The 17,312-nt window shown below is 43.1% G+C and overlaps 1 protein-coding gene across 2 annotated transcripts in view; it reads left to right on the top strand.

Moving 5' to 3' along the window:
* Positions 1-17,312, top strand: part of AUTS2 (activator of transcription and developmental regulator AUTS2) — a 726,993-nt gene that overhangs the window by 176,851 nt on the left and 532,830 nt on the right. The gene's annotated exons all lie outside the window — the stretch shown is intronic.

The following is a 17,312-nucleotide window of genomic DNA, read 5'->3' as shown; positions in this document are numbered from 1 at the left end:
GCAGCCGTTGTGTGACACAGTGACAGATGCTTAATCACACAACAGTTCTCAGTGAAAGGCATTCATCTGCTTGCTAAATAGATGTCGCTTCAATGACACTTGAGCACTCCAGTTTCTAGGGAATTTCTTTGTCATTACCGACAAATTTATTATCCTGACCGTTAAATTAATAAAATACAGAGCACGCAGCAGCAGCTTTTTGAGGGGAGTGATTGTTTTGGTGCCTCAGAAACCCTTCCAGGTCCATGTCCTGAGGTGTGATCTGCCTGTTGCCCTGGATCTCCATGCCTAATGACCAGGGGATGTGGGGAAAAGGCAAATCCAGCATCTCTTAATGCTGGAGCAGGACAGGAGGAACATTCTGGCAGGGATGGGGCTCCTGTTGGAGACCACTTGCCTTCCCGCACCTTGCCCAGCCGCAGCTTAGTGCCGTCCGGGGCCGGTTCCTTCTGCCCCGGGCAGAAACGCGAACTGCTTTGGCCCGTCACACGGACACGAGCTGCCTCTCAGCCGCTGATACACTTCGATAGCAGCACCAACGTGCTGCTCGTTCACGTAAGCAAGAACTGGAGCGGTGGCCTTTGTTTATGAGAGAACAGCAGTCGCAGGGAAACGATGACCTGGTAAATCACATTTCTAAGTTAGATGTTGTGTTTGCCTGTTACCTGCTTGGTCTCAGCCTGCCTTTTAGGTAGCACCTCAAGACATGCAACTTCATTCACGAGGGCTTTGCTTCCCTTTTTGCCTGCGTAAGCATCAAGAAATCAGAAATCCCTCTTTTTAAGGGCAATGTGTCTCCTTGCAAGAGCAGAGCCCGTAAGCCAGGCCAGCAGCCTGCTCGAATGGAGATAAATTGGGGTCCTGCAGGAGAGTGTCAGTCCAGAAGGATGTTGTCGGCGTGGGATGTTTAATGTCACGTGCAGCTGCTAACCCGGGCCGTGCCCTCCCAACAAACCAGCTGCCGTTCTGGGTTAGCGTCAGAGCCGTGGAGCCGAGCGATTGTCAGCGCTCACGTATTACTAATGCCATCTGTGTCATCTGCGGAGCATCCCAGAAAGCGCATCGAGGAAGCGATAAACACGGGCTTTCTCCTAATGCCGAAGGACCGCGGCAAATCTTCGCGTCCCTCGCTCCCACGCCGTCTCAGAGCTCACATAACGCCGAGCGCTTTACTGCTCTGCCCAGGCCTTCGGTGACTTAATTGCGTGATGGTATTGATGTAAAATTTAACAGCCACTGCGTGTATTGACTAGAGCTGCATTGGTTGCTGCTACAACATGCTGTGCTATTGCCCTGCTATTCATTTAGCTGTTTGGGTCCATTTATCAGATATTAGAGGGATTTTCCTTTTCTGGACAGAACTGGTAGTGATTTCTGCAGTGGAAACCTATTGGGAATGACTCTAATCTAGTTTCTGGGGATTTGTTTCTTGGGGCAGCACATGCTGAGCTAATTTCAGGGTACGTGTTCCGTGGTATCTTTTCTATCCACAAGTGAAGTTTTAATGAGGGTGTGTAGGACTCAGACAGCAGCTTTTTTTCCCCTCTGCCCCTTTTATTTTCCACTCAAAAAGCGCAAGAGTAAAATTGGCTCAGTCAGTATTTATTGGCAAATTAGTGTTCCTAAAGACTTCCTTTTGCGTGTTCTTTTCTAGAGCTTGGAGAAATAAGATTTCACATAATGCATCTGGGATTGGATTACTGGATTGAATTTTGCAAAGTACACTGGGGATAGCTGAGCCTGTTTAGAAATCAGCTAAGCCCCTCTAAGTCAGTAAAAATTCAATTCATGATAGTCCACAAGGGATTTTTTTGGTGGTTTGTTGTTGTTGTTGTTGGTTTTTTGGGGTGGTTTATTTGCTGTTGGACGGTCACGTTTCCTTTGAGGTCTTTTATCAAGGTTTATTAAGGTTTTAGTGGAGAGGATGGTGGGATACAGCCCTTATCTGAAAAGCAGGATGGAAAAAAGCATTGTGGAGGCTGACGTTCCTTGGCCTGCTTGCTTGTTTAACACAAACATTAATTCTTGAAAGGAGATCTTCAGCTGAGTTGATGTGTTGTGACCATTTCGGAAAGCCACAGAGACGTGAAGGTGTTCAAAATTTATCAAAGTTGAGGTTGTGACTGATTATTACTTTGCATCTGGTCTTTTGTGGACTCAGGAGCTCCCGTTCCTGCCCTCCCTCCCCCTTATCTTGTGCTGGGAGTTCAGGTTTTGGTCCTCAAAACCAGGCCAAGCAGACGATTGTAGTGCAGATGGCAATAATCTGTGTGTGATTCTGATAACAGATCTCAGGCCGCAGCGGGGTTTGGGAAATTCCAGCTCTGTTGCAGGGATGGATCTCGTCCCAGAAGAACAGCATCTGAATTTAGATTCTAAAGTTGGCCTGGTTTTGCCTTTTATTTTTTTTCCCCTTGGACTTGGTTCTCCTTTTCTTAGGCCAGGGGTACTATGTTATCGGTGCTCCTGTTTTCTTATGCTTGGAACTGATTTTCCTTTTTTAAAGAACACCCGAGAAGTTTGCCCAGTGCCATGCCAGCCCAATTAAGGAGAGGTCTAGGGGTATGAAATTAGAGGGGCAGCTGGGCTAAGCTGGAGGGAAAGCAGGAAGGCTGGCGAATTTCTCAGGGTGTGAAACAGGTTTCAGTGAGATCACTGAGAATGCAAGAAAGGAGGAAAAAAAATCTGGATGAGGTAAAGAGTTCTGTGGGAGAAAACCATAAAATATTTTGTCGAAACCCTGTGTAGTGTCTTTTAGAGTCCTGTGCATCTTATAAGAGTCTGAGAAGGAGGCTGCAGCGGTGTGGTATGTGACCCTTACGCAGGAAATGGGCAAAGAAGCAAAATGCTTTTGGTCTCCTAACAGGAAGAAATAATGGTTTTCTAGGTGAGGTTTAATGCTCTCAGCAAATCTTTGCAGCTGATGTTTTTACATTATAGTCATTTTCTTGAGTCAGACATCCCTGCTGCCTGTTAAGTAAACACAGAAAGCATAGATTATCAGTTAAGAGTATCGACAGCATTTCAAGTGCTATCAGAGAACATTTAATTCAGTTTAATTTTGTGATAAATCTCATGTTTAATCCTCTGGTTGCTCCGTAATCATGTCTCTATTGATCTTTTCTGAATGACTGCATGCAGTTTAATAAACTTTGCTATTAACCCGAGCTTTCTAAAGGGGGAGACTGATTCGAGTATCGTGTGCGATAGAACCAATAAGCACCCGAACAGCATTAAATCTGTCCGTTATAAAACATCTGCATTATGATCAAAGTAAAAGAGTAGAGGTGAATTTGTGGCTTATTAGAGAAAGAGTTTGCAATCGGAAAGTCTCAATATGTCAGTCAAAATCAGTAGCGGTTTTCAGCCTGGCTGATTCAAGCTGACACCTCCTTTCATTTCTTATTTCTCAAATCCATCTTTCATCCTATTGAGCGACCTCCTTCCTTCTTTTCCCAGCCATAATTATGTCCTTTAATTCATTCCATCATTTTCACTCCAGGCGTTTGTTTAGTCCGGGTTTCTGAGGTCATTTTTGCCTCATAATAAAACTACAGACTTTGGGTGGTTTTTTTCAAGTGTTGGTTTGGATTTTCTGTCCTGAACTGAGTCTATAAGGAGTGACCTAGTTACATGACTTGTAAAATACGATAGGGAATGGGGGGCAGGTTATAGAATTGGGAGGGGGGGGCGGGAAAGAGATGACTCTCTCAAATTCCTCTTTCTAAGGCCCATTTCCCCCTCTCCTCACAGGGGCCGCCTCATGTGCTCCGAATAGTAAAGTGCATTTGGCAATTTGGCCCGAACCCATCAGGGTATGGAGGAGCATTGCTTGCAGAGGGACTTAATGCCAGCTGAATTGCACTGAAACAAAGCACCTGGATTCCTTGTGAGAGACAGAGTGTGGTGGTACCCTTGGGAACATCTGTGCATGTGGGCGACGCTGGGCAGGCGAACAGTCCCTCCAAACACAGCGGGTCTGACCCTCGGGAAGTACGAGGCAAGAGGGGACTGGCACAGGCTGACGAGACACCGACTCCTGTGCAATTTGTCTGTTTGATGCTTTGTCATCTGGTAGATGTTCAAGGGCTATGGGGAGCTTAGAAAGGAAACTCCTGCAGGCTCTTCTTCCCTTTCCCCCCACTCTTCATTCCCGTGCAGGCGTCAGTTCTCAACCTGCAGGAGAACAAAGGGTTTTTATTGATTTCAAAGGCTGCAAGTTGTGTGGAGTCGTTGGCAGGACAGTGATGGCAGGAGTGTGTTCCTTGTGATGGAGGGACACCGGCTCAGGACAGGGGAGGAGGATGGGGAGCTGGTAGTGACCGAGCTGGGGGGAGACTGGTCCTTCTGCAGGGGACAGAGATGGAGAGTTGTCTGGAATTGGGATGAAGAGCTGGGAAGGGGAAATGCTGCGGTGACTCTGTGTTTGGTAGGGGAGTAAGACATGCAGGGAGCCTATAGGCATGGGAGAGAAAAACATGAGAAAACAAGAAACAAAGACATATACGTGCCACTGAGCGGTGGCAGTGAGACTGTCCTGAACGAAGGACAGGAAAGTGTGATATAGATGCTCTCTTCTTCAGTATGGATGATGGAGAAGAGACTAAAGACATGGCTTACCTGTTCTACACATCATTTTGGGGGGAGCAGGAGGAGATGCAAGATTTATCTGCTTGGCAGGCAACTTGGAGGGGATGGAGATGAGGAAGGGTGAGGGGCAGGGAAGGGGGGGCTGTACCCCAGGAACACACTGAGGGGGTGCTTTGGCCTTATGAAGTTGAAGGACCACAGAGGCCTGGAAGATGAGAGCCTGACTTTGCTACTGTTTCCAAAGTAAATGAACGAATAGCGCAAGCACTGAGATGGTTTATGGCATGTAGCAGCTGGACACTGTTCTATTTGTTGTCCAGAAGATGGCTTCCTTGATCTAGGTCTGACCAGAGGGAGATGTGCCAACCGCTCCATGAACCCGCATCACCTTTGCAGCATCTTGTTGGCTTTTTCAAAGCATGATGCAGCCGCCTTGGCTCCTGTGGTGCCCGATCCATTTACGTCTTTAAGTATTTAGCATTAGGACACGCGGATGAAACAGAATGTGGTTTTACTTCCACTTTACAGATGAGCACGGCTGCACAGAAGGGCTAAAGGCCCAAAAATCACAGGGCCATTTATTTCCTTTGGAAAATCAGTCAATGGGAATTAAACAGTTTTAGGTCCCTGAATACCCTCTTTGTGGATTGGCGCTTAACTTGCTGCTGCAGGTCACAGAGAGAGTCAGTGGAAGATCAGGAATTTCAGCATATGTCTCCAAATACCCACATTAATAACTTACCATCTCAGCCCAGCCAGCTCTAATCCTGTGCCTGGCAGGGTACAAGTTGTGATAAGATCAGACAGGAGAGATTTGGATACTGGCACCAACCAGCAGCTTAGAAAACAAATCTTTAATAGGAAAGGTTTCCTTCCAAGTACAGACTGATTCCTGCTTACAGTTCTAATTCTCTTCAACATACTCCGTAGCTCTCGAGAGATGCATTGCAGAGCTTTATCTGCTTTCTGCTCGAGGCAAGTTTTTACAGAGAGAGCAGTTTGCCTGCTTTCTGTAGAAGAAATAGTTCAAGTTCAGTCGAGACAGCTGGGTATACGATAAAGTGTGCTTTGAATCTAAGTATTGCTCAAGTGGTATGATTCACAGTTTGGGTAACTCCTCACAAGTTTGCTGGAGGCATTAGCAAAGCTCTTCACTCGAAATGTTTTGTTTTGGAACCAGATCCCCTGACTGTGTATCCCTACCAAGTTAAATTTGTAGCTTCTAGGTGGATATAAACAAGAAATATTACAGAAATTGCTTTTCCAGCCACTGAATACCCCTGAATATTAGACACTTCAGTTTCAAATGATCTATCCACAAAGTAGCTTTAAAAAGTTGAATATCTGCAGAAGACATCGTATTTCAGCCAGGGCACAACCCTAAAGGAAATTTTCTGTGGTGTATGGGGTAGCTTTACAGGGTCTGTGCCCTGTAATTAAACTGAAGAAAGCAGTCATCTCTGATTTTTCCCTTTTTACCATTCTTGCTGTGTTTTGTGCCCATTTAACTGGACACTCCATATTCTGAACACAAGACAGAAGAACTGTGTTTCCCCTCCTAGGAACTGCTCAATATACCTGATGGTTTTCTGGGTGATCCCACTAAGACTTGGGAGCATCCACTGGCCTAAAGTTGAAACAAATTCAAGGATGCGATAACATTCGTGGAAGTGGAGAAATAAAGATGGAGAACATGTGGCAGTTATCCAGTGGGGCTGATTCTGTGCTTTTGGTATGGTGGCTTATATCTTTGTAAAGTAACAACAAAATAGTTTTGCTATTTGTTTCATCTGTGTATGTGAATGAGGACTCTTGAGATAGAAGCAACTTATATCCGCTTTGTAAGTGGGGCGAAGGACGAGGCAATGATAAATCCGGTCTGTTATGCTAAGCTGTGCTTCTGAACTGCAGAGAGGGAGATTTGCCAATGATCAGCACTGTACAAGAATGTAATCCCTCCGGTTTTTTGATCATCAAATTTATCTTTACTGTATCTGTTTCCTAGGGGAAGAATAAGCCAGCAAATGGAAAGGTTACATATTGCTCCATTTCTTAAACTTTTGTTCTTTTTCTGGTTTGTTTGTTTTTTGGTTTTTTGGTTTTTTTCAGCCTGCATGCTAGAAGGAGGTTTCTTTTGCAGACGGGAAGTTGAACAATTTTTCCTTTTTTTTTCTTTTTTCTCTAATTGCACAAACATTCTGATCCTTTTCCTAATGAAGAATATTACCAAACTCACCCTAAGAAATGCAATCCTCTGGTTGCCTTGAGCTCTCTTTTTTTTTTTCTTTTTTTTTTCTCCTCTCTCTCCTTATTTTCTAATCACTGTCTTTTCATTTTAAAATCTGCCTTCATCAGGCTTTTGTGTGAGATTGTATGCCACATGCTAAGAACAGCGGTAGAGTTAAGTGGTTCCCAGAGAAGAAGAAAGAAAATCAAGAGGAATATGAGACGGTAAGAACCTAGAAGACAGAAAAGATAGTGTGTTAAGTAGCTTGACCTCTTGACCCACAAAGTGCAAGAGACTTGTTTTAAAATAGATTTTTATTTTTAAAAGCTCAGTAATTATAACCTGTTACTATGTCGAGGTTTTGGGTTGGTTAAGAAATCCGCACGTTGGAGCACTTACCATCTGGCACAATCCAGGAGTAGTTCTTTGAATTCTGTCCTTTTCCCTGCGTATTTCTGTATGGTCTGTCCAAAGAGCTACGTTTGTCCCACTTGTTTGCATGTGCAGAGGGAAGCCTCTGGTTTCCCTGCATGCCTGTAAAGCTTCATTTGCGATACAGAAATAAATAATGTGGACGTTTTGATCTCTCCATTTCTCTCCCTATATAGCACAGCCTCCTAGTTGTTTTGACCTGTGTTGTCTCAAGGGCGTTTCTTTGTCTTGGCTCTTGGAGAGCAGGTTTTCTCGCCTAGTCTTGCAGCAGACGTGGCAGCAAAGCGAACCTCTTCCAAGGTGTCCTGACCCCGCGCCTTTCTGCGCCCACACTGTTTTAGTGAGACCTTTAGAATACGTGGGACTCTCCTGGTGCTGAACCATCTTTCTGCAAGACAAGGAATAGAAAGGTGCTCCTGATTTGATTTACAAACCAGAATACATTTTTGATGAATGCTGAGTGCTGTGCTAATGAATGGTGCCAGTGTGAGAGCCCGGAGGCTGAAGTCATCTGTTTAGCCCTGGTGCAGGAGCAGCAGGGATGAGAGCCGGCTAAGCCCACATCCATTTATTCTAACCCTACCCATAAGGGGGAGATACCCTTTAAATGCAAGATTTATTGGCCCACTAACTCCTTGGCCTCAGTCCGTGGCCTGCCAACGAAAGTGCCGTTTGAATTATTCAGAGAACACCATATGTATCCAGGGAGTGGAGCCCACAGTCAGCGTTGTGCCGAAGGCTTCGCTGGACGGAAAGAGGGTTTCATTGCATAAGTCTCCTGGTAATGTTGGCAGGACATTGAGCAAAAATAAAGGACTGATGCTTTTGGACACGGAATAAACAAGGGTAAAAAGGGCCATATTTTTTACTTTTTTTTTTTAAAGTAATGGCTAAGAAAGCAATGTAATTTGGTCCTAAGATGGCATGCGTATTTTGGTCAGTAAATGCAGATCTTGTATAACTACAGATACAAAATTTTTATTTTTGGGAGAAAGCTTGGAGTTTTAAAAATTCTTTCAATTCCAAATCAAAACAGAAACTGCAAATTGGAAAAAAAAAAAAAACCACCACTATGTGAAGGGAAAAGAAATCCACATGTTTCAGTGTAGAACTGAAGAGTTGCTCAATTATTTAGACAAACTGAAATTATTTGTTTCTCATATTGCTCAGTGTGGTACTTGAGAACTGTTCAGTTGGATTCTCTCCACCATGGAAATCATGCTTTTCCAAGGAGGAAAGTTTTCGACCCATGAACTGAGGTGCAGGCATTGGTATGAAACACAGACAGTCCCAGCCCACGCCTGCAGTCGAATGCATTTCTGCATCAGATCAAGGCTTGGCTTGTCTGTACGGAATAACAGTGCTGGATACAAACACAGGATCATTCCTGCAAATGTGCAACTAGTCTGCTGTTGCACGGGGAACAAATTCACCTTTGTTTTAGAAACTGGCTTAATGCTCTTCTCTCTCTGCCTGTAGTGGTAACTGAGCGGTGCAAGAGCAGCAAAGCCCTCTTTGTTGGCAGGAAGATTTAAAGCGAGTATCCCTATGGACTCTTGTTCTCTGCACACTCCTTTTCTCTTTCTTTTCCTTCCTCAAACAAAGAAAACAAACGCTTTGTGAGAATGTGGCTGTGCTGCTCGCGGAGTATGTCAAGCACATTTAGTTAAGGCCCTGCGCTGTGTAACAAACCCGGGGCCAGTGGGAATTGGTTTCCCTTGGCTGTAATAGTGTGTGAGCTGTCTGAAGGAGGCAAGTCGTGTAGAGCATGTCTGGTTTGGAGTGCTGTGGTACCACCGGTACCAGTAATGCATCCCTCGTGTTAGGAGCACTCGAGTCACGGCCCGAATTCTGCCGGAGCTCACGCTCACAGAGCGGCCGTGGGCCAAAAGCTCAGGCAGAGGCCTGGTTGCTGGGGATCTGCCCTGGGTGCTTCACCGAGTAAAAAAGGTTGTATTAACAGGTGTCTGAAGGACAGGTACTGATTGAAGATGGTTTGACAAGTTTCGAGGTTGTATGTGGAGGACTTGAAGAGAACGCGGCTGAGATGACACCGGCAGAGGACGCGGATTCCCTGCTGGGAGAGGCCTGTTCTTGCTGGTGTTTCAGACAGCGTGTACTCAAAAAAGGCCAAGTCACAGGCGTCAGATGGAGTCAGATGATTTGGTCAAATCTGCAAGAAAGAGGTAACCTTGGACTTTGCAAGCACCTTGTGTAAGACCTAGGAAAAAGATCTCTGAAAAACATGATGCGACTTCTAGGCCGGCAGAGCTGGTGGGGTGGGAGCCTTTGTGTTGGCAGGAGCACATGGTTTCTGGTTCAATCTGTCTGAGCAGAATCAGCTGTGTGTGCTTTGTCTTCTACAAACCCCGGCAGCCTCGACACAGACGGTTCAGTGGCTCTGATTTAAGCTGGCTTTGCTCAGCACTTTCTCAGCACTAGCTCCAGGAACTGGCTTTTTTCTAACTCCAGCCATTCGATGACTGTTCTCCGCAAGTGTAGCGAGGTATGGTATAGTGTTTTGGGTAACAAAAGTGTGTGCGGGAGGATGAGGCTGAAAATAACTTGTCATCTTTGAAAAAGATGAAACAAAAGAACGACAATCGATTTGCTTCGGTATTCTTCTTCAGGTGTGAGATCAGATTTTGCCAGCTTGATTTCACAGGGCTTCTTCAGCTCAACAGCTGCCATTGTAATCTGAGATTTCAGCTAAACGTTTATTTTGTGTCGCATTAGTGAATACTATGAAAAATGTTGTGTAAGACTGTCCATTTTTCCTTTTAGCTGAGTTGCTACAGCTGATTTGTAGGACTGGGTGCCTTTGAAATCTTGAATAATTACATTCTGCTGTTTTAGTTGGTGCGTAGGACCGAATTTGTACTCAAATACTTGACTAAAATTTCTTTTTAAGCATGCTTCTTATGTCAAGGTAAAAATTCGAGTGTATGCTCATATTCAGCAGTTTGAAAACAAATAGAACACGTTTAAGGATTTTGCTAAAATCCCATTGAATGCAGCGAGGCTTAGACACACGTGCATGTAATTAAACATGAGAAAGTTATTCAGGTAAGGCACAGAAACAATATTATGTAGTGTGTGTGAATAGTCACAAATGAACAGCGCAGATCTCATTTGAAGTGTCAAGTGTCATAAATTGTTGAGAAATAGTGTCTGTGTCCAGAAACCCAGTATGCTGAGGAAAGGCATGGTCTGTTGGTTGAACTTATGAGCAGGGAAGGACATTTATTTTGCCAAGTAAAAGACTACTTTTAGATTACTTCCTTAGGTCTAGTGTGTTAGTAGAAGTCAGTCACAGTTGAATTGTGCTGAAGAGTGACCGCCATCCCACTACAACAATAAACAGTGTAAAATCTAAGAAAAGGGTTAACAGCCATATATTCTTTAAATAATGCCACATAGCCATTTAAAGTGTATAACCGTGGCTGAGTTGAGGAGTCGTATGTGTACAGGATCCCTTGTTTCCGTTTGCCTGATGTGTGTATGTAGCAGGCAGCTATGTATTTAAGTTCTTCCAAGTGTGTTTGTGGGTTTTGCTTTTGTTTGTTTTGTTGGTGTTTTGGGTTTTTTAAAAATTATGTTTAAATTTTCTTTTATTTGCCCCTCTCTTTTTTTATGAATTGTGATGCCACTGTCAATGATATAATGGCCTACTTTAATGGCCTACTTTATTTCTTGAAGATCCTGAAGTCTTTTACTCAAGTTTGACTTTGGAATTGGAGGCTTTTGTCTCTTTCTGAAGTTGGAATGTGCACAGTGGGAGAGGATTGCAGGAGGATTTCCTTGTGCTGATATGGGTTGAATGTAATTAGAATCCAGTTTTACCTCTGCCTCCATCTCATGTTTAGGATGTAGTATTGGGGGAAAGCCATCATATTACATATTTTAGAAACAGTCTTTATCTGTGTCCTTATAATATGTGGTGCTTGCTAAAGGCTGATTTGCAGCAGCTGCTGAAATGGGTGTAGGCATTAAATAAAGTGCTCTGTAGAGCTAAGTTGTCAGAAAAATCAAATCTTAGGTACTTCCTAATGGGTGCTTAACGCTTTTGACCTGAACATGTCAGGACTGTTGTTGCCACCTATGAAGTGGGAATAGTGAAATACGTTTATCTGGCTAAACAGCTGTAAAAAAGGTCATTGATATTTGTCGAATATCTGATACTGTAGTGAGAAGCTGTATAGAAAAGCCCTTGAGGAAATTAATAATTGCGCATTTGGAGCAGGGTGTGAATGGAGTGCAAGTAAACAAGTTTTAGGGCCCACATATTGGACAAAGAGGAGGAAACAAAATCCTGAGTGGCTGCTCATTAGCTGAATACCTTCCATTCTGGATGGGAAATAAGAGCATGCGATCATGTAATTAAAGATTGTATCATGACACATATGCACAAGAGGGCTGAATTAACATGGTGGTTGCAGCCTTAATCCTGGCCTTTCATAACTTGCAGGTCCTTTACTTTGTAACCTCAATAATGTTGCTTTAATGTAGTTCTTTTGTGTGTAATTTAAATCAGCAGCACCTGAAAAGGAACCTTGTGTTTATCAATGATATTGTTAACAAATGATTTTGGGATGAAAAATCAAAGCAATCTCTTTGCTACAGAAGCGCTTTTATAAAACCTATCTCAGGCAGACAACAACTTGCTTTTCCATTGTTTTGCCTTCATCTGTAATCCCCACGTAGCGTCCTGCAGCCCGGTGCAGTGTTTCATCTCCAGTCTGTTGCACAACCTTTTTTGCACAACACTGAGCCACCTTGTTTTCAGATTCCAGAGAGATGCAGGAGGCAATGGATTGTAATTTTATTAAAATAAAGCAAATAAAATAATATGAAACCTTTCCGCACTGGTCTTGTGACTTGAAGAAGTTGCTGGGATTAGTGGGTGGGCAACTGCACCCACTGTAGCTGACATCATGGTTCTCTCCCACGGTCCCTTGTGTGCTAAAATACCACAATTTCTACGCTTTGAGAATCCTTTTCTTTTTTACGTTGCGCCTTACACCTGACTTCCTTTCTCCCTGGTGGTGTTTTAAGAGTGTTTGCATTTTTTTTTCCACCTAGATAAATGCTTTTGAGGAACTAATGGTGCATCCAGAAGAGTAAACAGTGTGTTTAACTATTTTGTATGGAGGGAAATGAATGACTTAGAAACATCTGTTTGTTTTGTGGTTTTGAAAGATTGCAGGGACTAGTCAGTGCATTGTTTTCAGACCTTTACGTCTTGTTACTGCCAGAACTAAAATAATGAATTATGAGACGTAAGAGAGAAATACTGAAGTCTTGGGGCATTTTCATCCATCAGCTAGAAAAATTCTTCCCAAATGTACCAGAAACAACCTCAGTATGAGTTGATGAAGACTGTCAAGATGCAATGGCAAATTTGGTGCTCTCAGACCAGCACCGTTTCTGGATTCTGAGGGGGTTTGGTTCAGGTTGTGTGTGTGTCGCTCTGCTGTGTCTCAGCTAACGAGACCTGCTGCGTGACGCTAACGAAGTTGCAGGAGTTCTCCAGCTGTACTCTCTGGGCACCTTAATGTCTGGCAGGGTAAACCTCTGTAACAAATTATCTCAGCAAATATAGAGATGCTGGTTTTGTCAGTGTTTCTGTTTGTGCCTTCCTTACAATTCTGTTTGACAAGGATGCTTGGATGTCTGAATAGTGGACAGAGGCAAACTGGTGTAATTCCAACTTGCTTTTCTAACTATTTGTGTTTTAAGTTGAGCATTACATTGTATTTCATGACTGCTTAAAAATGTTGGGGTATTAAAAGTGTCGTCTTTCTTTATACTTAATTTTGTTGTTGGAGTGAAGGATAAATTGTTGGGCTCTGATATAGACCTGTTGTGGACTTTAGCAAGAACCTGAGGAGCAAATAATTGGAATGTAGGTGTAGACTGCAGTTATTATTTGGTTTTACTAGCTCTGTACTGTAATCTACTTTTATTTTTAATAATTGGGGTTTTTTTAAGTTGCATTTTACTGGGGTCATGCTCAGTGCGAATTCAGAAAGTAAGTTCTTGCAACGCTGGAGTCATGATAATCCACAAGGATGATCTGGAAAGATCAAGCTCCGAAATCCCTGAGCGGCGCCTGAAATTTCCATCTAGATCCGTGGCTGCGGTGCATTTGTTACACAGTGCAGTTCCAGCTTTGCTTTTCGTCAGGTGTTCCCATTGAAAACTCTTGTCACAAGGGGCGGAACAGAGTTCCTGTTGTTCATGTGTAGTTTTTAACTTGTCATCAGAGGGAGGGTGGCTGGAAAGGAGGGCAGCAGCGATGGCCCTGCTCTCGGGGGACATTCCTGGGGTGCAGGGTGTACCCCACAAAACTGTGTGAAGCACTGCTCAGCTGCCACTGAGGAGCTTATTTATAGTTAACGAGCTGGCATTTGCATAGCGAGAAGACGGACACTTCTGAAATAAATCAGGTGTAGCTCCCAGAAAGCTCAACCCTCGGTGAGAATGCAGCGTGTCCTTCAAGCCTCCTACTTCGAGAAATTATCCGATGTACCCACGGAGGCGGCTTCTCCTCCCCTCACCAAAGGCAGGGCTTGGATTGCAATTGTTAATATTAATTGGAGATGCGGTGATTGCAGTGCCAGCCCATCAGGCTTCGGCAGGAGCCTGTTCAGCACGGGCGGCTCTTCTCCGCTACGGCACGTACGCTGGCATCAGCTTGATTAATGTGCCCAATAGAAATAAAACAAATGGAAATTTTTTTAGATTATACAGTACACTCATAAATATTAATGCACTTTGGTATTGAATTGCATGTAATTACATATTTATACATTTAAGTCACCTTCCTGATACACTTAAGGCACTTTACTGATGAAAGATATATCTGAATAAGATGGTTTTAAACCATGCCTAATATGTTTGTAGGATTTATTTAATAATGTGTGGGCTTGTATGCTGGCAGGAGAGGAGAAAATCCTCCATTAAAGTCGGAATGCATTGTTCCCAGGGTCTGCTGCTTAGTCTGAATCGACTCCATGGGTAGCTGCTGAAAAATATGTCTCGACATGAAATATTACTACATCTCCTTATCTATGTAGATAAGGTCTGTGCAGTCCTGTCACCTTAGAGTAATTACAGCTTATTACTCTAATCATGATGATGCCTGAAGTCTGTAATTAAGATTGTGCCGGCTAATGTACTAGCACGCGGCACGGTACAACTATTGTCCTATCTAAACAACACCAAGATAAAAAGGGGATGAGGGAGAAAGGGCAGAAAGCGGGGCAGTGATTGATGCCAGGCCGTGGTTCCTGGCCGAGTGCGTGTGTGCGAAACAGCCCTGGGCAGTTCGCACCCTCAAACATGAGCATCAACACCCCGTGATCTCCATCTGAGCTGGTTTTAATGCATCCTGTCCCCCTATTTATCCACCGTCCTATCTAAGCTTTTATTCTTTTAATGTGTCCTGTTGCGGTCCAGTCTGCAGATGAAGAATTTAATATATGTTGCTGTATACATACATATTTTAAGGCCAGGTCGTGTATCTGTTGAAAGCAATGAGAGGGTCTGCCACACAATTGGATAATACAGGGTTTTGACCCACAGTGCTCTGTAATTTTCTCGGCAGCGCTGTCAGCTGGTGAAAAGCAGACGGCTGTGCTGGAGGAACAGGGTTGTCTAAACACCTGTCTTTATGTCTCGATTTCAGAGTAAGCCCACCCACCAAACTAGATTTAAGGCCTGCTTTCCAATTTTCAGAATTGCAGTCCATGTACGTAAGGAGCTCCCTTTCTGCTCTTTGGTCGTGAGCAGAAGAGGCACCTTACTTTCGGAGATTTCTGTAAATTATTCCTTCTGTCTTGGCTGATACATTTTTTTGTGGAGTTTGCAGAAAGCTTTGTGAAGCTGCTGTCACTTATCTCTGCTGTGGGTTTAAATGCAGATTCTTTCATCCCAATTCTGACAGGAGCTGAACTTCACTTTAGGTGGATCTTGGCAATTCATGAAATTTGCTGCAATTGGCTGCAACATGGGCTTCTTACGGAGTAGGTTATGCCAGATAATGCCCGTGGTGATCTGCAAAATTTGACCCATCTTACACCCTCTTTAAAGCTAATGGTAGCTAGTAAATTCTTGATGGCAGTGCTAGCCCCATTAGACATCTTATAAGTTTCTGGAAGTCTGCCACTGTTTCATTTAGATCCCTAGCTGAAGAAAAAGAAGAAAAAATCCCACAAAAGCTATTTAGTCATTAGGATTTTTTTTTTTTTTTTAATTTCAGAAAGTTTCCCTTTCTTCACTCCATCAACCCTTCACATTTAGAGTGAATCCTCTTTAATAATATTTCTATCTACAAATATGAGCTCTGTGTTTTAACTGAAATCCTGTGCTGGTATAATGTGCTCTGGATTTGTTTCACGCTGATCTGAAAAAAACAGAGATTTATGTTTTATCATTAGCAGCATGATGGTAGTTATTTGTTCTATGATAAAATATCTCATTGTTTCAATTGAGTGCATTGAACAAGTTGTGATTCTGGTGCTTTTCTGCCGTGTTGAAGTTGCTCTGTGGGAACTGCAGCATTACTCACTTTTCCATTTTATTTCCCCAAGTGCAGCCAAAGGGGCCTGAGCCTGGCGGTCGCTGTGCAAGGTGCTCTGTTGTTGTCCAGGAGGCCAGAGTGTATTTGTAGTTGCTGTAGTTCCTATTTTATGAAGCTATTGATGATGAGAATGAAATAGTAACTGTACTATATGACACTTGAGAATTTGCCTTTGTGGCATAGATCTAAATCTCTTTTCCTGGGAAAAGAGGCAGTAGATGTGCTCAGAAAAATGATTCTTCTCGTTTTCCTCTTCCTTGGGCTGGCTCTGGAGGATCTCGGCTTGTGCACAACGTGTTTCACAAGTAGATCTCAATGCACATTACTACGGTCTGTGCTACTGCTGACTCTTTTTTTAATAGCTGGAGGAACCAGAGAAAAGAGGCATGACGTTCTTAAAACACTGATCCTGATTTATGGCTATGGATGCTAAAGGTTTGTTTCATGAGCTTGGATAAAGCTCCTGACTTTGGTAGGTAGGGGATTTCCCATGGGGTCTTAGGTGAAGAAAAGGTAGAAAAAGTGTCTTATGGCTTCTGTTTTGTACTCCCTTCTGTAATGCTCGTAAAATTATTCTTTTTGCCAAATATCAAATTTAACATTGAGCGTCTTCAGTTTAATTACTGATCTCATTAGTTGTGGTTATGAATTTTGTGAAGCTCTTGTGGTTTAGATAGGCATTTAGGGAGCATTCTTTAGTTAAAACGAAACCGATTTTTGCCTTTGGGCATGTTTTTTTGCATTAAGACGTGGCTTAATTTGAACGATATTCTCCTGAACATTTTTGTGACACAGGGACCAACAGCCCAATTTTCTTTACTCCTGTTGGTTATAATATTAAGTGACAACGAACAGAACCATGAGGGTTTACAAGATCATATAGTACTTGATGGCAGGGCATGAAGAGCTTTTGGTCAAAGCAGCCAGGTATGGTAGTAGGATATGCTTAAAGTATTATATTATTTAAGTAATATGCCCCTCATGTGGAAATACTGTACTGTTACGTATGGAGTTCTTTGGGCAGATGTGACTTAGCCGATTTTATTTATTGGCTGCGCAATGGACATTGTAATTTACGCTTTCCAATAGCTTCTAATTCTTCTCCCCCAATGACCGTCCAGGCTCCTCTTCCTCTGCCTTTGATTTTGCGTTATTGGAGATTTTTTTTCAAGTAATGTTTATTTTGAAACAAAAATGTGAATTCTCTGTGGTGCAGGTTTATCAGTAAGAAAATACAGTAGCTGTAGGCTAAGACAAAACCGATGTTTATGGTACAAGACTTGAGTGGTTTTTATAGACAGACAGTGATTCCGGGGTTTAAAGAAGCGCAAGTAACAAAGTTTTCAAATACAAGCCTTTTAAAAATAAAAAATAAATTTGGAGAACCCCCCTGAGGTGTGGAAATCTTCTGCTAGGTCAGGCTTGAGGGAAATGTCCACTGACGTTGAGTTTAGTTGAGCTCTTGCCAAATACAGGAAA

The sequence above is a fragment of the Caloenas nicobarica genome, chromosome 17, assembly GCF_036013445.1.
Source record: "Caloenas nicobarica isolate bCalNic1 chromosome 17, bCalNic1.hap1, whole genome shotgun sequence".
Classification (NCBI taxonomy): domain Eukaryota; kingdom Metazoa; phylum Chordata; class Aves; order Columbiformes; family Columbidae; genus Caloenas; species Caloenas nicobarica.
This window is presented reverse-complemented; position numbering and strand designations above follow the sequence as displayed.